The 21269-nt window shown below is 46.2% G+C and overlaps 1 protein-coding gene across 4 annotated transcripts in view; it reads left to right on the top strand.

The window, feature by feature from the left end:
- Positions 1 to 21269, top strand: part of LOC139546281 (protocadherin-17-like) — a 40959-nt gene that overhangs the window by 5345 nt on the left and 14345 nt on the right. The window lies entirely within an intron of this gene.

Here is a 21269-nt window from a genome sequence, read left to right as displayed (position 1 = left end):
TACACAGTGTACACCTCAAAGAGATTACTGAAATCATAATACTTTAAAGAGATTGTAGCAGTATGAATTCTTTGCAGCAGTAATGAATTCTTAGCTGTGTGAGACAGCTTCATATTGTAGCTCAATGCTGGTGCAGAAATGTTGAACTACACTGCCAAGATGACATGAAGGCGCCATGGTGGAAAATAGATGATAGTTAAGCGGATAAAAGGGTCCATTGACTGAAGGAAATGATGTTCAAACATCCTCTGCCAGCTTTAGCAATCAAACGAGCTCATATGCATTGTAAAGTGTACCTCTACGGCTGTCTCATTTGAACATTTCATTATTTGATTATGAACTTTCTGCAAGCCTTGCTTGACTCACAAGACAGGGACAAAAGAGCATAACAGACACTTTCAGTACAAACAGACATGTAGCTTTTGGTGACTGCTGACAGAGCTTTCTTTCTCAGGTGCCTTTAATGGACTGTTAGAATGGTAAAGATGTGCGTACGATAGGGAATGATAAATAGGACTATTTCGTGCCAGTTATGTCAAAAGTCTTGTTGATGTTCTCAATACATACAAGCGTTGATGAGTTTGAAACACTTTCCACCAGTCAAGTGCTTTTCACCACTTGTCGGATTATGATTGGTTTATGTAGCTCTTTTTCTGTGTGATACAATGAGGCACATCTCTCATATACACCTTTCAAACCAAGACGTTTTTCTGTCAACTTTAGCATTTCGTCAACTTTAGCATCTCGTCAACTTTAGCATCTCGTCAACTTTAGCATCCCATCAATTTTTTGCCTACTTTTTGTTATAAATCAAATGTATAACCAACCTAGTCATTATTACGACTTGATCACACCAACATTGCATTTTGGTACACCAGAAGTACATTCATTTCTCTATTTTATTTCACCCATTTTTCTCCCCAATTTCGTAATATCCAATTGGTAGTTACAGTCTTGTCCCATCACTGAGATGCAGTGCCTTAGACTGCTGCGCCACTCAGGAAGCCCAGTAGTTCAACATTCCTTCCCGATCAGAACCCAAAATATAAGCTTGTTTAACTCCAATGTTTGTAAACAAAGAAAATGTAAACACACTGTATAGCCTCAAAACATGTTCATAACTATACTTCTGATAACATGGATGGTCAGTTCTTACAACCATAGCTATGTCTTTGAATTTGAGAGTGGTTACATTTCTCCAGCCCCATCACCCTGCTTTTTACCCAAACAGTGATGGGGAGTACACTTTGTTATTGTTTTAACTGCTTTAACAAGTGGATTATTTTTCTCTTCACTTGCAGTCGCTTAGTAGCCAAGGCCTACTCCAGACCAGAAGCCTGTGACCAATAACCCTCTAGAGTCCAAGCTCTGTGATAGCCCCGGGAGGGGGGGGGGGGGGTTATAACATATGGAATTGTTTTAAGATGGTCATACCAAGGATCATTTAGCTATTTGATTTAGAATTTTAAGACCCCTTCAGGTATTAATGAAAATATGAAAATATTATTGGATGAAACTTTGAATTTGGCATTACTGCTATAAGCCAATAGAAATGCATCGAATAAAAGATTCCCTACATGGAACAACAGATAGTCTCAAAATGAAGTTTGTTCTGAAGTGTGTTTGTCCTTTATCTGAGAGTTATAAGAATGATCAGTAAACTATATATATATATATTTTTTTTTATATTTTTTTTACATGTACAGTGCATTCGTAAAATATTCCGACCCTTGATTGTTTTCACATTTTGTTACGTTACAGCCTTATTCTAAAATGGATTCAATTGTTTTTTTCCCTCATCAATCTACACACAACAAACAAAGCAAAAAACTGGTTTTTAGAAATTGTTTCAAATTGCAAATTTAACATAAAAAACTGAAATATAATTTACATAAGTATTCAGACCCTTTGCCTTTTGGCAAACTCCAAGTGGGATGTCATGTGCTTTTTACTGAGGAGTGGCTTCCGTCTGGCCACTTTACCATAAAGGTCTGATTGGTGGAGTGCTGCAGAGATGGTTGTTCTTCTGGAAGGTTCTCCCATATCCACAGAGGAACTCTGGAGCTCTGTCAGAGTAACCATCAGGTTCTTGGTCACCTCCATGACCAAGGCCCTTCACCCCCGATTGATCAGTTTGGCTGGCCGGCGAGCTCTAGGAAGAGCCTTGGTCGTTCCAAACTTTTTCCATTTAAGAATGATGGAGGCCACTGTGTTCTTGTGGACCTTCCCCAGATCTTTGCCTCGACACAATCCTCTCTCGGAGCTCTAGGGACAATTCCTTCGACCTCATGGCTTGGTTTTTGCTCTGACATGCACTGTCAACTGTGGGATCTTATATAGGCAGGTGTGTGCCTTTCCAAATCATGTCCAATCAATTGAATTTACCACAGGTGGACTCCAAGTTGTAGAAACATCTCAAGGATGATCAATGGAAACAGGATGCACCTAAGCTACATTTCGAGTCTCACATCAAAAGGTCTGAATACTTATGTAAGTAAGGTATTTCTGTTTTGTTTTTTTATATACATCTGCCAACATTTCTAAAAACCTGTTTTTGCTTCCTCATTGTGGGGTATTGTGTGTAGATTGATGAGGGGGGGGGGAAATTATAATCCATTTTAGAATAAGGCTGTAACGTAACAAAAAGTCTGAATACTTTCTGAATGCATTGTATTTATCCCCTTATTTATCCCCCTGCTTGTTGAACATCTCATTCTAAAATCACGGGCGTTAATATGGAGTTGGTCCCCCCTTTGCTTTAACAGCCCCCACTCTTCTGGGAAGGCTTTCCACCAGATGTTGGAACATTGCTGCGGAAACTTGCTTCTTTTCAACCACGAGCATTAGTGATGTCGGGCACTGATGTTGGGCGATTAGGCCTGGCTCGCAGTTGGCGTTACAATTCATTCCAAAGGTATTTGATGGGGTTGAGGTCAGGGCTCTGTGCAGGCGAGTCAAGTTCTTCCACACCGATCTCGACAAATCATTTTTGTATGGACCTCGCTTTGTGCACGGGGGCATTGTCATGCTGAAACAGGAAAGGGCCTTCCCCAAACTGTTGCCACAATGTTGGAATCCCAGAATAGTCTAAAATGTCATTGTATGCTGTAGCATTAAGATGTACCTTTTCTGGAACTAAGGGGCCTGAACCATGAAACACAACCCCAGACTATTATTCCTTCTCCACCAAACTTTACAGTTGGCACTATGCATTGGGGCAGGTAGCGTTCTCCTGGCATCTGCCAAACCCAGATTCCTCCGTCTGACTGCCAGATGGTGAAGCGTGATTCATCACTCCAGAGAATGTGTTTCCACTGCTCCAGCTTTTCAGCACTCCAGCCGACGCTTGGCATTACACATGGCGATCTTAGGTTTGTGTACGGCTGCTCGGCAATGGAAACACATTTCATGCAGCCCCCGACGAACGGTTCTTGTGCTGACATTGCTTCCAGAGGTAGTTTGGAACACGGTAGTGAGTGTTGCAATCGAGGACAGATGATTTGTACGCGCTACGCGCTTCAGCACTCTGGGGTCCCGTTCTATGAGCTTGTGTGGCCTACCACTTCGCGACTGAGCCGATGTTGCTCCTTGACATTTCCACAGCACGTACAGTTGACCAGGGCAGCTCTATCAGGGCAGAAATTTGACAAACTGATTTGTCGGAAAGGTGGCATCCTATGACAGTGCCACATTGAAAGTCACTGAGCTCTTCAGTAAGGCCATTCTAATGCCTTTGTTTGTCTATAGCGATTGCATGGCTGTGTGCTCAATTTTATACACATATCAGCAAAGGGGGTGGCTGAAATCGCCAAATTCGCTCATTTGAAGTGGTGTCCACATACTTTAGTATACAGTTGAAGTCGGAAGTTTACATACACTTAGGTTGGAGTCATTAAAATTTGTTTTTCAACCACTCCACAATTTCTTGTTAACAAACTATAGTTTTGGTAAGTCGGTTAGGACATCTACTTTGTTCATGACACAAGTCATTTTTCCAACAATTGTTTACAGACAGATTACTTCACTTATAATTCACTGTATCACAATTCCAGTGGGTCAAAAGTTTACATACACTAAGTTGACTGTGCCTTTAAACAGCTTGGAAAATTCCAGAAAATGATGTCATGGCTTTAGAAGCTTCTGATAGGCTAATTGACATCATTTGAGACAATTGGAGGTGTACCTGTGGATGTATTTCAAGGCCTACCTTCAAACTCAGTGCCTCTTTGTTTGACATCATGGGAAAATCAAAAGAAATCAGCCAAGACCTCAGAGAAAAAATTGTAGATCTCCACAAGTCTGGTTCATCCTTGGGAGCAATTTCCAAACGCCTGTAGGTACCACTATCATCTGTACAAACAATAGTATGCAAGTATAAACACCATGGGACCACGGAGCCGTCATATCGCTCAGGAAGGAGATGCGTTCTGTCTCCTAGAGATTAACGTACTTTGGTGCGAAAAGTGCAAATCAATCCCAGAACAACAGCAAAGGACCTTGTGAAGATGCCGGAGGAAACAGGTACAAAAGTATCTGTATCCACAGTAAAACGAGTCCTATATCGACATAACCTGAAAGGCCGCTCAGCAAGGAAGAAGCCACTGCTCCAAAACCGCCATAAAAAAGCCAGACTACGGTTTGCAACTGCACATGGGGACAAAGATCGTACTTTTTGAAGAAATGTCCTCAGGTCTGATGAAAGAAAAATATAACTGTTTGGCCATAATGACCATCGTTATGTTTGGAGGAAAAAGGGGGAGGCTTGCAAGCCCAAGAACACAATCCCAACCGTGGAGCACGGGGTGGCAGCATCATGTTGTGGAGGTGCTTTGCTCAGGAGGGACTGGTGCACTTCACAAAATAGATGGCATCATGAGGCAGGAAAATGATGTGGATATATTTAAGCAACATCTCAAGACATCAGTCAGGAAGTTAAAGCTTGGTCACAAATGGGTCTTCCAAATGGACAATGAACCCAAGCATACTTCCAAAGTTGTGGCAAAATGGCTTAAGGACAAGAAAGTCAAGGTATTAGAGTGGCCATCACAAAGACCTGACCTCAATCCAATAGAACCATTTGTGGGCAGAACTGAAAAGGCGTGTGCAAGCAAGGAGGCCTACAAACCTGACTCAGTTACACCAGCTGTCAGGAGGAATGGGCCAATATTCACCCAACTTATTGTGAGAGCTTGTGGAAGGCTACCCGAAACTTTTCACCCAAGTTAAACTATTTAAAGGCAATACTACCAAATACTAGTTGAGTGTATGTAAACTTCTGACCCACTGGGAATGTGATGAAAGAAATAAAAGCTGAAATAAATAATTCTCTCCACTATTATTCTGACATTTCAAATTCCTAAAATGACGTGTTGATCCTAACTGACCTAAGACAGGGAATGTTTAAATGATTAAATGTCAGGAATTGTGAAAAACAGTTTGAATGTATTTGGCTAAGGTGTTTGTAAACTTCCGACTTCAAATGTATATAGTTTATCTCCATATATACTGTACATTACTTCCAGGACCTGCCTAAAACAAATGAATAATGGGATTTCTTTGTGATGGTGTAAATTCAATGGATGTATTAAAATAGACGTACATCCACATCGGCCCATATCTACTCCCACTCTTGAACCAGCCGCCATGTGCACGGGAGATATAATAGGCTGATTCCAGGAAGAAAGTGGGACTGTATTAATTAGGCTCTAAAGACTATTGCCAGAAATGTTTTATAGGCAACATACAATAGTCTGTCTGTGAAGGAGGTAATAGTCACAGTTTGTCTGCAGTTAGAAACATAGTGGAGGACTTGACTGAAGTGGGGCTGGCTCTCATTTCCCTTAGTCAGAGACAGAATTGTCTTGGAATGGAATGGCTGTTGTCATCATGTCCCTGGACAGTACTGTTGTCATCATGTCCCTGGACAGTACTGTTGTCATCATGTCCCTGGACAGTACTGTTGTCATCATGTCCCTGGACAGTACTGTTGTCATCATGTCCCTCGACAGTACTGTTGTCATCATGTCCCTCGACAGTACTGTTGTCAGCATGTCCCTGGACAGTACTGTTGTCATCAGGTGGACAGTACTGTGGTCATCATGTCCCTGGACAGTACTGTTGTCATCATGTCCCTGGACAGTACTGTTGTCATCAGGTGGACAGTACTGTTGTCATCATGTCCCTGGACAGTACTGTTGTCATCATGTCCCTGGACAGTACTGAGGTCCTCAGGTGGACAGTACTGTTGTCATCATGTCCCTGGACAGTACTGTTGTCATCATGTCCCTGGACAGTACTGTTGTCATCATGTCCCTGGACAGTACTGTTGTCATCATGTCCCTGGACAGTACTGTGGTCATCAGGTGGACAGTACTGTGGTCATCAGGTGGACAGTACTGTTGTCATCAGGTGGACAGTACTGTGGTCATCATGTCCCTGGACAGTACTGTTGTCGTCAGGTGGACAGTACTGTTGTCATCAGGTGGACAGTACTGTGGTCATCATGTCCCTGGACAGTACTGTTGTCATCAGGTGGACAGTACTGTTGTCATCATGTCCCTGGACAGTAATGTTGTCATCAGGTGGACAGTACTGTTGTCATCAGGTGGACAGTACTGTGGTCATCATGTCCCTGGACAGTACTGTTGTCATCAGGTGGACAGTACTGTTGTCATCATGTCCCAGGACAGTACTGTTGTCATCATGTCCCTGGACAGTACTGTTGTCATCATGTCCCTGGACAGTACTGTTGTCATCATGTCCCTGGACAGTACTGTTGTCATCATGTCCCTGGACAGTACTGTTGTCATCAGGTGGACAGTACTGTTGTCATCAGGTGGACAGTACTGTGGTCATCAGGTGGACAGTACTGTGGTCATCAGGTGGACAGTACTGTTGTCATCAGGTGGACAGTACTGTTGTCATCATGTCCCTGGACAATACTGTTGTCATCATGTCCCTGGACAGTACTGTTGTCATCATGTCCCTGGACAGTACTGTTGTCATCATGTCCCTGGACAGTACTGTTGTCATCAGGTGGACAGTACTGTGGTCATCATGTCACTGGACAGTACTGTTGTCATCATGTCCCTGGACAGTACTGTTGTCATCAGGTGGACAGTACTGTGGTCATCATGTCCCTGGACAATACTGTTGTCATCATGTCCCTGGACAGTACTGTTGTCATCATGTCCCTGGACAGTACTGTTGTCATCATGTCCCTGGACAGTACTGTTGTCATCAGGTGGACAGTACTGTTGTCATCAGGTGGACAGTACTGTTGTCATCAGGTGGACAGTACTGTTGTCATCAGGTGGACAGTACTGTTGTCATCATGTCCCTGGACAGTACTGTTGTCATCATGTCCCTGGACAGTACTGTTGTCATCAGGTGGACAGTACTGTGGTCATCATGTCCCTGGACAATACTGTTGTCATCATGTCCCTGGACAGTACTGTTGTCATCATGTCCCTGGACAGTACTGTTGTCATCATGTCCCTGGACAGTACTGTTGTCATCATGTCCCTGGACAGTACTGTTGTCATCATGTCCCTGGACAGTACTGTTGTCATCAGGTGGACAGTACTGTTGTCATCAGGTGGACTGTACTGTTGTCATCAGGTGGACAGTACTGTGGTCATCATATCCCTGGACAGTACTGTTGTCATCAGGTGGACAGTACTGTTGTCATCATGTCCCTGGACAATACTGTTGTCATCATGTCCCTGGACAGTACTGTTGACATCAGGTGGACAGTACTGTTGTCATCATGTCCCTGGACAATACTGTTGTCATCATGTCCCTGGACAGTACTGTTGTCATCATGTCTCTGGACAGTACTGTTGTCATCATGTGGACAGTACTGTTGTCATCATGTGAACAGTACTGTTTTCATCAGGTAGACAGTACTGTTGTCATCAGGTGGACAGTACTGTTGTCATCAGGTGGACAGTACTGTTTTCATCAGGTGGACAGTACTGTTGTCATCAGGTGGACAGTACTGTTGTCATCAGGTGGACAGTACTGTTGTCATCAGGTGGACAGTACTGTGGTCATCAGGTGGACAGTACTGTTGTCATCAGGTGGACAGTACTGTGGTCATCAGGTGGACAGTACTGTTGTCATCAGGTGGACAGTACTGTTGTCATCAGGTGGACAGTACTGTGGTCATCAGGTGGACAGTACTGTGGTCATCAGGTGGACAGTACTGTTGTCATCAGGTGGACAGTACTGTTGTCATCAGGTGGACAGTACTGTTGTCATTAGGTGGACAGTACTGAGGTCATCATGTGGACAGTACTGTTGTCATTATGTCCCTGGACAGTACTGTTGTTATCAGGTGGACAGTACTGTTGTCATCAGGTGGACAGTACTGTTGTCATCAGGTAGACAGTACTCTTGTCATCAGGTGGACAGTACTGTTGTCATCAGGTGGACAGTACTGTGGTCATCATGTCCCTGGACAGTACTGTTGTCATCAGGTGGACAGTACTGTTGTCATCAGGTGGACAGTACTGTTGTCATCAGGTGGACAGTACTGTTGTCATCAGGTGGACAGTACTGTTGTCATCAGGTGGACAGTACTGTTGTCATCAGGTGGACAGGACTGTGGTCATCATGTCCCTGGACAGTACTGTTGTCATCAGGTGGACAGTACTATGGTCATCATGTCCCTGGACAGTACTGTTGTCATCAGGTGGACAGTACTATGGTCATCAGGTGGACAGTACTGTGGTCATCATGTCCCTGGACAGTACTGGTGTCATCAGGTGGACAGTACTGTTGTCATCAGGTGGACAGTACTGTTGTCATCAAGTGGACAGTACTATGGTCATCAGGTGGACAGTACTATGGTCATCATGTCCCTGGACAGTACTGTTGTCATCAGGTGGACAGTACTGTTGTCATCAGGTGGACAGTACTGTGGTCATCATGTCCCTGGACAGTACTGTTGTCATCAAGTGGACAGTCCTGTTGTCATCAGGTGGACAGTACTGTTGTCATCAGGTGGACAGTACTGTTGTCATCATGTCCCTGGACAGTACTGTTGTCATCAGGTGGACAGTACTATGGTCATCAGGTGGACAGTACTGTGGTCATCAGGTGGACAGTACTGTTATCATCATGTCTCTGCACAGTACTGTTGTCATCATGTGGACAGTACTGTTGTCATCATGTGGACAGTACTGTTTTCATCAGGTAGACAGTACTGTTGTCATCAGGTGGACAGTACTGTTGTCATCAGGTGGACAGTACTGTTTTCATCAGGTGGACAGTACTGTTGTCATCAGGTGGACAGTACTGTTGTCATCAGGTGGACAGTACTGTTGTCATCAGGTGGACAGTACTGTGGTCATCAGGTGGACAGTACTGTTGTCATCAGGTGGACAGTACTGTGGTCATCAGGTGGACAGTACTGTTGTCATCAGGTGGACAGTACTGTTGTCATCAGGTGGACAGTACTGTGGTCATCAGGTGGACAGTACTGTTGTCATCAGGTGGACAGTACTGTTGTCATCAGGTGGACAGTTGTGTTGTCATCAGGTGGACAGTACTCTTGTCATCAGGTGGACAGTACTGTTGTCATCAGGTGGACAGTACTGTGGTCATCATGTCCCTGGACAGTACTGTTGTCATCAGGTGGACAGTACTGTTGTCATCAGGTGGACAGTACTGTTGTCATCAGGTGGACAGTACTGTTGTCATCAGGTGGACAGTACTGTTGTCATCAGGTGGACAGTACTGTTGTCATCAGGTGGACAGTACTGTGGTCATCATGTCCCTGGACAGTACTGTTGTCATCAGGTGGACAGTACTATGGTCATCATGTCCCTGGACAGTACTGTTGTCATCAGGTGGACAGTACTATGGTCATCAGGTGGACAGTACTGTGGTCATCATGTCCCTGGACAGTACTGGTGTCATCAGGTGGACAGTACTGTTGTCATCAGGTGGACAGTACTGTTGTCATCAAGTGGACAGTACTATGGTCATCAGGTGGACAGTACTATGGTCATCATGTCCCTGGACAGTACTGTTGTCATCAGGTGGACAGTACTGTTGTCATCAGGTGGACAGTACTGTGGTCATCATGTCCCTGGACAGTACTGTTGTCATCAAGTGGACAGTCCTGTTGTCATCAGGTGGACAGTACTGTTGTCATCAGGTGGACAGTACTGTTGTCATCATGTCCCTGGACAGTACTGTTGTCATCAGGTGGACAGTACTATGGTCATCAGGTGGACAGTACTGTGGTCATCAGGTGGACAGTACTGTTATCATCATGTCTCTGCACAGTACTGTTGTCATCATGTGGACAGTACTGTTGTCATCATGTGGACAGTACTGTTTTCATCAGGTAGACAGTACTGTTGTCATCAGGTGGACAGTACTGTTGTCATCAGGTGGACAGTACTGTTTTCATCAGGTGGACAGTACTGTTGTCATCAGGTGGACAGTACTGTTGTCATCAGGTGGACAGTACTGTTGTCATCAGGTGGACAGTACTGTGGTCATCAGGTGGACAGTACTGTTGTCATCAGGTGGACAGTACTGTGGTCATCAGGTGGACAGTACTGTTGTCATCAGGTGGACAGTACTGTTGTCATCAGGTGGACAGTACTGTGGTCATCAGGTGGACAGTACTGTTGTCATCAGGTGGACAGTACTGTTGTCATCAGGTGGACAGTTGTGTTGTCATCAGGTGGACAGTACTGTTGTCATCAGGTGGACAGTACTGTTGTCATTAGGTGGACAGTACTGAGGTCATCATGTGGACAGTACTGTTGTCATTATGTCCCTGGACAGTACTGTTGTTTTCAGGTGGACAGTACTGTTGTCATCAGGTGGACAGTACTGTTGTCATCAGGTAGACAGTACTCTTGTCATCAGGTGGACAGTACTGTTGTCATCAGGTGGACAGTACTGTGGTCATCATGTCCCTGGACAGTACTGTTGTCATCAGGTGGACAGTACTGTTGTCATCATGTGGACAGTACTGTTGTCATCAGGTGGACAGTACTGTTTTCATCAGGTGGACAGTACTGTTGTCATCAGGTGGACAGTACTGTTGTCATCAGGTGGACAGTACTGTTGTCATCAGGTGGACAGTACTGTGGTCATCAGGTGGACAGTACTGTTGTCATCAGGTGGACAGTACTGTGGTCATCAGGTGGACAGTACTGTTGTCATCAGGTGGACAGTACTGTTGTCATCAGGTGGACAGTACTGTGGTCATCAGGTGGACAGTACTGTTGTCATCAGGTGGACAGTACTGTGGTCATTATGTCCCTGGACAGTACTGTTGTTATCAGGTGGACAGTACTGTTGTCATCAGGTGGACAGTACTGTTGTCATCAGGTAGACAGTACTCTTGTCATCAGGTGGACAGTACTGTTGTCATCAGGTGGACAGTACTGTGGTCATCATGTCCCTGGACAGTACTGTTGTCATCAGGTGGACAGTACTGTTGTCATCATGTGGACAGTACTGTTGTCATCAGGTGGACAGTACTGTTGTCATCAGGTGGACAGTACTGTTGTCATCAGGTGGACAGTACTGTTGTCATCAGGTGGACAGTACTGTGGTCATCATGTCCCTGGACAGTACTGTTGTCATCAGGTGGACAGTACTATGGTCATCATGTCCCTGGACAGTACTGTTGTCATCAGGTGGACAGTACTATGGTCATCAGGTGGACAGTACTGTGGTCATCATGTCCCTGGACAGTACTGTTGTCATCAGGTGGACAGTACTGTTGTCATCAGGTGGACAGTACTGTTGTCATCAAGTGGACAGTCCTGTTGTCATCAGGTGGACAGTACTGTTGTCATCAGGTGGACAGTACTGTTGTCATCATGTCCCTGGACAGTACTGTTGTCATCAGGTGGACAGTACTATGGTCATCAGGTGGACAGTACTGTGGTCATCAGGTGGACAGTACTGTTATCATCATGTCTCTGCACAGTACTGTTGTCATCATGTGGACAGTACTGTTGTCATCATGTGGACAGTACTGTTTTCATCAGGTAGACAGTACTGTTGTCATCAGGTGGACAGTACTGTTGTCATCAGGTGGACAGTACTGTTTTCATCAGGTGGACAGTACTGTTGTCATCAGGTGGACAGTACTGTTGTCATCAGGTGGACAGTACTGTTGTCATCAGGTGGACAGTACTGTGGTCATCAGGTGGACAGTACTGTTGTCATCAGGTGGACAGTACTGTGGTCATCAGGTGGACAGTACTGTTGTCATCAGGTGGACAGTACTGTTGTCATCAGGTGGACAGTACTGTGGTCATCAGGTGGACAGTACTGTTGTCATCAGGTGGACAGTACTGTTGTCATCAGGTGGACAGTACTGTTGTCATCAGGTGGACAGTACTGTTGTCATTAGGTGGACAGTACTGAGGTCATCATGTGGACAGTACTGTTGTCATTATGTCCCTGGACAGTACTGTTGTTTTCAGGTGGACAGCACTGTTGTCATCAGGTGGACAGTACTGTTGTCATCAGGTAGACAGTACTCTTGTCATCAGGTGGACAGTACTGTTGTCATCAGGTGGACAGTACTGTGGTCATCATGTCCCTGGACAGTACTGTTGTCATCAGGTGGACAGTACTGTTGTCATCAGGTGGACAGTACTGTTGTCATCAGGTGGACAGTACTGTTGTCATCAGGTGGACAGTACTGTTGTCATCAGGTGGACAGTACTGTTGTCATCAGGTGGACAGTACTGTGGTCATCATGTCCCTGGACAGTACTGTTGTCATCAGGTGGACAGTACTGTGGTCATCATGGCCCTGGACAGTACTGTTGTCATCAGGTGGACAGTACTGTGGTCATCAGGTGGACAGTACTGTTGTCATCATGTCCCTGGACAGTACTGTTGTCATCATGTGGACAGTACTGTTGTCATCATGTGGACAGTACTGTTGTCATCAGGTGGACAGTACTGTTGTCATCAGGTGGACAGTACTGTTGTCATCAGGTGGACAGTACTGTTGTCATCAGGTGGACAGTACTGTTGTCATCAGGTGGACAGTACTGTTGTCATCAGGTCCCTGGACAGTACTGTTGTCATCAGGTGGACAGTACTGTTGTCATCAGGTGGACAGTACTGTGGTCATCAGGTGGACAGTACTGTTGTCATCAGGTGGACAGTACTGTGGTCATCAGGTGGACAGTACTGTTGTCATCAGGTGGACAGTACTGTTGTCATCAGGTGGACAGTACTGTGGTCATCAGGTGGACAGTACTGTTGTCATCAGGTGGACAGTACTGTTGTCATCAGGTGGACAGTTGTGTTGTCATCAGGTGGACAGTACTGTTGTCATCAGGTGGACAGTACTGTTGTCATTAGGTGGACAGTACTGAGGTCATCATGTGGACAGTACTGTTGTCATTATGTCCCTGGACAGTACTGTTGTTTTCAGGTGGACAGTACTGTTTTCATCAGGTGGACAGTACTGTTGTCATCAGGTAGACAGTACTGTTGTCATCAGGTGGACAGTACTGTTGTCATCAGGTGGACAGTACTGTGGTCATCATGTCCCTGGACAGTACTGTTGTCATCAGGTGGACAGTACTGTTGTCATCATGTGGACAGTACTGTTGTCATCAGGTGGACAGTACTGTTTTCATCAGGTGGACAGTACTGTTGTCATCAGGTGGACAGTACTGTTGTCATCAGGTGGACAGTACTGTTGTCATCAGGTGGACAGTACTGTGGTCATCAGGTGGACAGTACTGTTGTCATCAGGTGGACAGTACTGTGGTCATCAGGTGGACAGTACTGTTGTCATCAGGTGGACAGTACTGTTGTCATCAGGTGGACAGTACTGTGGTCATCAGGTGGACAGTACTGTTGTCATCAGGTGGACAGTACTGTGGTCATTATGTCCCTGGACAGTACTGTTGTTATCAGGTGGACAGTACTGTTGTCATCAGGTGGACAGTACTGTTGTCATCAGGTGGACAGTACTGTGGTCATCAGGTGGACAGTACTGTTGTCATCAGGTGGACAGTACTGTTGTCATCAGGTGGACAGTACTGTTGTCATCAGGTGGACAGTACTGTTGTCATTAGGTGGACAGTACTGAGGTCATCATGTGGACAGTACTGTTGTCATTATGTCCCTGGACAGTACTGTTGTTTTCAGGTGGACAGCACTGTTGTCATCAGGTGGACAGTACTGTTGTCATCAGGTAGACAGTACTCTTGTCATCAGGTGGACAGTACTGTTGTCATCAGGTGGACAGTACTGTGGTCATCATGTCCCTGGACAGTACTGTTGTCATCAGGTGGACAGTACTGTTGTCATCATGTGGACAGTACTGTTGTCATCAGGTGGACAGTACTGTTGTCATCAGGTGGACAGTACTGTTGTCATCAGGTGGACAGTACTGTTGTCATCAGGTGGACAGTACTGTGGTCATCATGTCCCTGGACAGTACTGTTGTCATCAGGTGGACAGTACTATGGTCATCATGTCCCTGGACAGTACTGTTGTCATCAGGTGGACAGTACTGTGGTCATCATGTCCCTGGACAGTACTGTTGTCATCAGGTGGACAGTACTATGGTCATCATGTCCCTGGACAGTACTGTTGTCATCAGGTGGACAGTACTGTGGTCATCAGGTGGACAGTACTGTTATCATCATGTCTCTGCACAGTACTGTTGTCATCATGTGGACAGTACTGTTGTCATCATGTGGACAGTACTGTTTTCATCAGGTAGACAGTACTGTTGTCATCAGGTGGACAGTACTGTTGTCATCAGGTGGACAGTACTGTTTTCATCAGGTGGACAGTACTGTTGTCATCAGGTGGACAGTACTGTTGTCATCAGGTGGACAGTACTGTTGTCATCAGGTGGACAGTACTGTGGTCATCAGGTGGACAGTACTGTTGTCATCAGGTGGACAGTACTGTGGTCATCAGGTGGACAGTACTGTTGTCATCAGGTGGACAGTACTGTTGTCATCAGGTGGACAGTACTGTTGTCATCAGGTGGACAGTACTGTTGTCATCAGGTGGACAGTACTGTTGTCATCAGGTGGACAGTTGTGTTGTCATCAGGTGGACAGTACTGTTGTCATCAGGTGGACAGTACTGTTGTCATTAGGTGGACAGTACTGTATGTCATCATGTCCCTGGACAGTACTGTTGTTTTCAGGTGGACAGTACTGTTGTCATCAGGTGGACAGTACTGTTGTCATCAGGTGGACAGTACTGTTGTCATCAGGTGGACAGTACTGTTGTCATCAGGTGGACAGTACTGTGGTCATCATGTCCCTGGACAGTACTGTTGTCATCAGGTGGACAGTACTGTTGTCATCATGTGGACAGTACTGTTGTCATCATGTCCCGTGGACAGTACTGTTGTCATCAGGTGGACAGTACTGTTGTCATCAGGTGGACAGTACTGTTGTCATCAGGTGGACAGTACTGTGGTCATCAGGTGGACAGTACTGTTGTCATCAGGTGGACAGTACTGTTGTCATCAGGTGGACAGTACTGTTGTCATCAGGTGGACAGTACTGTTGTCATCAGGTGGACAGTACTGTTGTCATCAGGTGGACAGTACTGTTGTCATCATGGTCCCTGGACAGTACTGTTGTCATCAGGTGGACAGTACTGTTGTCATCAGGTGGACAGTACTGTTGTCATCATGTCCCGTGGACAGTACTGTTGTCATCAGGTGGACAGTACTGTGGTCATCAGGTGGACAGTACTGTTGTCATCAGGTGGACAGTACTGTTGTCATCAGGTGGACAGTACTGTTGTCATCAGGTGGACAGTACTGTTGTCATCATGTCGCCTGGACAGTACTGTTGTCATCAGGTGGACAGTACTGTGGTCATCATGTCCCTGGACAGTACTGTTGTCATCAGGTGGACAGTACTATGGTCATCATGTCCCTGGACAGTACTGTTGTCATCAGGTGGACAGTACTATGGTCATCAGGTGGACAGTACTGTGGTCATCATGTCCCTGGACAGTACTGTTGTCATCAGGTGGACAGTACTGTTGTCATCAGGTGGACAGTACTGTTGTCATCAAGTGGACAGTCCTGTTGTCATCAGGTGGACAGTACTGTTGTCATCAGGTGGACAGTACTGTTGTCATCATGTCCCTGGACAGTACTGTTGTCATCAGGTGGACAGTACTATGGTCATCAGGTGGACAGTACTGTGGTCATCATGTCGCCTGGACAGTACTGTTGTCATCAGGTGGACAGTACTGTTGTCATCAGGTGCGACAGTACTGTTGTCATCAGGTGGACAGTACTGTTGTCATCAGGTGGACAGTACTGTTGTCATCAGGTGGACAGTACTGTTGTCATCATGGTGGACAGTACTGTTGTCATCAGGTGGACAGTACTGTTGTCATCAGTGCCTGGACAGTACTGTGGTCATCAGGTGGACAGTACTGTTGTCATCAGGTGGACAGTACTGTGGTCATCAGGTGGACAGTACTGTTGTCATCAGGTGGACAGTACTGTTGTCATCATGTGGACAGTACTGTTGTCATCAGGTGGACAGTACTGTTGTCATCAGGTGGACAGTACTGTTGTCATCAGGTGGACAGTACTGTTGTCATCAGGTGGACAGTACTGTTGTCATCAGGTGGACAGTACTGTTGTCATCAGGTGGACAGTACTGTTGTCATCAGGTGGACAGTACTGTTGTCATCAGGTGGACAGTACTGTTGTCATCAGGTGGACAGTACTGTTGTCATCAGGTGGACAGTACTGTTGTCATCAGGTCGGACAGTACTGTTGTCATCAGGTGGACAGTACTGTTGTCATCAGGTGGACAGTACTGTTGTCATCAGGTGGACAGTACTGTTGTCATCAGGTGGACAGTACTGTTGTCATCAGGTGGACAGTACTGTTGTCATCAGGTGGACAGTACTGTTGTCATCAGGTGGACAGTACTGTGGTCATCATGTGGACAGTACTGTTGTCATCATGTCCCTGGACAGTACTGTTGTCATCAGGTGGACAGTACTGTTGTCATCAGGTGGACAGTACTGTTGTCATCAGGTGGACAGTACTGTTGTCATCAGGTGGACAGTACTGTTGTCATCAGGTGGACAGTACTGTGGTCATCATGTCCCTGGACAGTACTGTTGTCATCAGGTGGACAGTACTGTTGTCATCAGGTGGACAGTACTGTTGTCATCAGGTGGACAGTACTGTTGTCATCAGGTGGACAGTACTGTTGTCATCAGGTGGACAGTACTGTTGTCATCAGGTGGACAGTACTGTTGTCATCAGGTGGACAGTACTGTTGTCATCATGTCCCTGGACAGTACTGTTGTCATCAGGTGGACAGTACTGTGGTCATCAGGTGGACAGTACTGTGGTCATCATGTCCCTGGACAGTACTGTTGTCATCAGGTGGACAGTACTGTTGTCATCAGGTGGACAGTACTGTTGTCATCAGGTGGACAGTACTGTTGTCATCAGGTGGACAGTACTGTTGTCATCATGTCTCTGGACAGTACTGTTGTCATCAGGTGGACAGTACTGTTGTCATCATGTCCCTGGACAGTACTGTGGTCCTCAGGTGGACAGTACTGTTGTCATCAGGTGGACAGTACTGTGGTCATCAGGTGGACAGTACTGTTGTCATCATGTCCCTGGACGGGTACTGTGGTCATCAGGTGGACAGTAATGTTGTTATCAGGTGGACAGTACTGTGGTCATCAGGTGGACAGTACTGTGGTCATCATGTCCCTGGACAGTACTGTTGTCATCAGGTGGACAGTACTGTTGTCATCATGTCCCTGGACAGTACTGTGTGTCATCATGTCCCGTGGACAGTACTGTTGTCATCAGGTGGACAGTACTGTTGTCATCATGTCCCTGGACAGTACTGTTGTCATCAGGTCCCTGGACAGTACTGTTGTCATCATGTCACTGGACAGTACTGTTGTCATCAGGTGGACAGTACTGTTGTCATCAGGTGGACAGTACTGTTGTCATCAGGTGGACAGTACTGTTGTCATCAGGTGGACAGTACTGTTGTCATCAGGTGGACAGTACTGTTGTCATCAGGTGGACAGTACTGTTGTCATCATGTCCCTGGACAGTACTGTGGTCATCAGGTGGACAGTACTGTTGTCATCAGGTGGACAGTACTGTTGTCATCAGGTGGACAGTACTGTTGTCATCAGGTGGACAGTACTGTTGTCATCAGGTGGACAGTACTGTTGTCATCAGGTGGACAGTACTGTTGTCATCAGGTGGACAGTACTGTTGTCATCAGGTGGACAGTACTGTTGTCATCAGGTGGACAGTACTGTTGTTTTCAGTACAGTACTGTCGTCTCAGTGGACAGATACTGTTGTCATCAGGTGGACAGTACTGTTGTCATCAGGTGGACAGTACTGTTGTCATCAGGTGGACAGTACTGTGGTCATCATGTCCCTGGACAGTACTGTTGTCATCAGGTGGACAGTACTGTTGTCATCATGTGGACAGTACTGTTGTCATCAGGTGGACAGTACTGTTGTCATCAGGTGGACAGTACTGTTGTCATCAGGTGGACAGTACTGTTGTCATCAGGTGGACAGTACTGTGGTCATCATGTCCCTGGACAGTACTGTTGTCATCAGGTGGACAGTACTATGGTCATCATGTCCCTGGACAGTACTGTTGTCATCAGGTGGACAGTACTATGGTCATCAGGTGGACAGTACTGTGGTCATCATGTCCCTGGACAGTACTGTTGTCATCATGTCCCTGGACAGTACTGTTGTCATCAGGTGGACAGTACTGTTGTCATCATGTCCCTGGACAATACTGTTGTCATCATGTCCCTGGACAGTACTGTTGTCATCAGGTCCCTGGACAGTACTGTTGTCATCATGTCCCTGGACAGTACTGTTGTCATCAGGTGGACAGTACTGTTGTCATCAGGTGGACAGTACTGTTGTCATCAGGTGGACAAAACTGTTGTCATCAGGTGGACAGTACTGTTGTCATCATGTCCCTGGACAATACTGTTGTCATCAGGTGGACAGTACTGTTGTCATCAGGTGGACAGTACTGTTGTCATCAGGTGGACAGTGCTGTTGTCATCATGTCCCTGGACAGTACTGTTGTCATCATGTCCCTGGACAGTACTGTTGTCACCATGTCCCTGGACAGTACTGTTGTCATCAGGTGGACAGTACTATGGTCATCATGTCCCTGGACAGTACTGTTGTCATCAGGTGGACAGTACTATGGTCATCAGGTGGACAGTACTGTGGTCATCATGTCCCTGGACAGTACTGTTGTCATCAGGTGGACAGTACTGTTGTCATCAGGTGGACAGTACTGTTGTCATCAAGTGGACAGTCCTGTTGTCATCAGGTGGACAGTACTGTTGTCATCAGGTGGACAGTACTGTTGTCATCATGTCCCTGGACAGTACTGTTGTCATCAGGTGGACAGTACTATGGTCATCAGGTGGACAGTACTGTGGTCATCATGTCCCTGGACAGTACTGTTGTCATCAGGTGGACAGTACTGTTGTCATCAGGTGGACAGCACTGTTGTCATCAGGTGGACAGTACTGTTGTCATCAGGTGGACAGTACTGTTGTCATCATGTCTCTGGACAGTACTGTTGTCATCAGGTGGACAGTACTGTTGTCATCATGTCCCTGGACAGTACTGTGGTCCTCAGGTGGACAGTACTGTTGTCATCAGGTGGACAGTACTGTGGTCATCAGGTGGACAGTACTGTTGTCATCATGTCCCTGGACAGTACTGTTGTCATCATGTCCCTGGACGGGTACTGTGGTCATCAGGTGGACAGTAATGTTGTTATCAGGTGGACAGTACTGTGGTCATCAGGTGGACAGTACTATGGTTATCATGTCCCTGGACAGTACTGTTGTCATCAGGTGGACAGTACTGTTGTCATCATGTCCCTGGACAGTACTGTGGTCATCATGTCCCTGGACAGTACTGTTGTCATCAGGTGGACAGTACTGTTGTCATCATGTTCCTGGACAGTACTGTTGTCATCATGTCCCTGGACAGTACTGTTGTCATCAGGTCCCTGGACAGTACTGTTGTCATCATGTCCCTGGACAGTACTGTTGTCATCAGGTGGACAGTACTGTTGTCATCAGGTGGACAATACTGTTGTCATCAGGTGGACAGTACTGTTGTCATCAGGTGGACAGTACTGTTGTCATCAGGTGGACAGTATTGTTGTCATCAGGTGGACAGTACTGTTGTCATCATGTCCCTGGACAGTACTGTAGTCATCAGGTGGACAGTACTGTTGTCATCAGGTGGACAGTACTGTTGTCATCAGGTGGACAGTACTGTTGTCATCATGTCCGTGGACAGTACTGTTGTCATCAGGTGGACAGTACTGTTGTCATCAGGTGGACAGTACTGTTGTCATCAGGTGGACAAAACTGTTGTCATCAGGTGGACAGTACTGTTGTCATCATGTCCCTGGACAATACTGTTGTCATCAGGTGGACAGTACTGTTGTCATCAGGTGGACAGTACTGTTGTCATCAGGTGGACAGTACTGTTGTCATCAGGTGGACAGTACTGTTGTCATCATGTCCCTGGACAGTACTGTTGTCATCATGTCCCTGGACAGTACTGTTGTCATCATGTCCCTGGACAGTACTGTTGTCATCAGGTGGACAGTACTGTTGTCATCAGGTGGACAGTACTGTTGTCATCAGGTGGACAGTACTGTGGTCATCATGTCCCTGGACAGTACTGTTGTCATCAGGTGGACAGTACTGTTGTCATCATGTCCCTGGACAATACTGTTGTCATTATGTCCCTGGACAGTACTGTTGTCATCAGGTGGACAGTACCGTTGTCATCATGTCCCTGGACAGTACTGTTGTCATCATGTCTCTGGACAGTACTGTGGTCATCAGGTGGACAGTACTGTTGTCATCAGGTGGACAGTACTGTGGTCATCAGGTGGACAGTACTGTTGTCATCAGGTGGACAGTACTGTTGTCATCAGGTGGACAGTACTGTGGTCATCATGTCCCTGGACAGTACTGTTGTCATCAGGTGGACAGTACTATGGTCATCATGTCCCTGGACAGTACTGTTGTCATCAGGTGGACAGTACTATGGTCATCAGGTGGACAGTACTGTGGTCATCATGTCCCTGGACAGTACTGTTGTCATCAGGTGGACAGTACTGTTGTCATCAGGTGGACAGTACTGTTGTCATCAAGTGGACAGTCCTGTTGTCATCAGGTGGACAGTACTGTTGTCATC

The sequence above is a fragment of the Salvelinus alpinus genome, chromosome 20 (assembly GCF_045679555.1).
Source record: "Salvelinus alpinus chromosome 20, SLU_Salpinus.1, whole genome shotgun sequence".
In the NCBI taxonomy this organism is placed as follows: Eukaryota; Metazoa; Chordata; class Actinopteri; order Salmoniformes; family Salmonidae; genus Salvelinus; species Salvelinus alpinus.
Note: the sequence above shows the minus strand (reverse complement) of the source record. Positions and strands in the feature narration are given on the sequence as shown.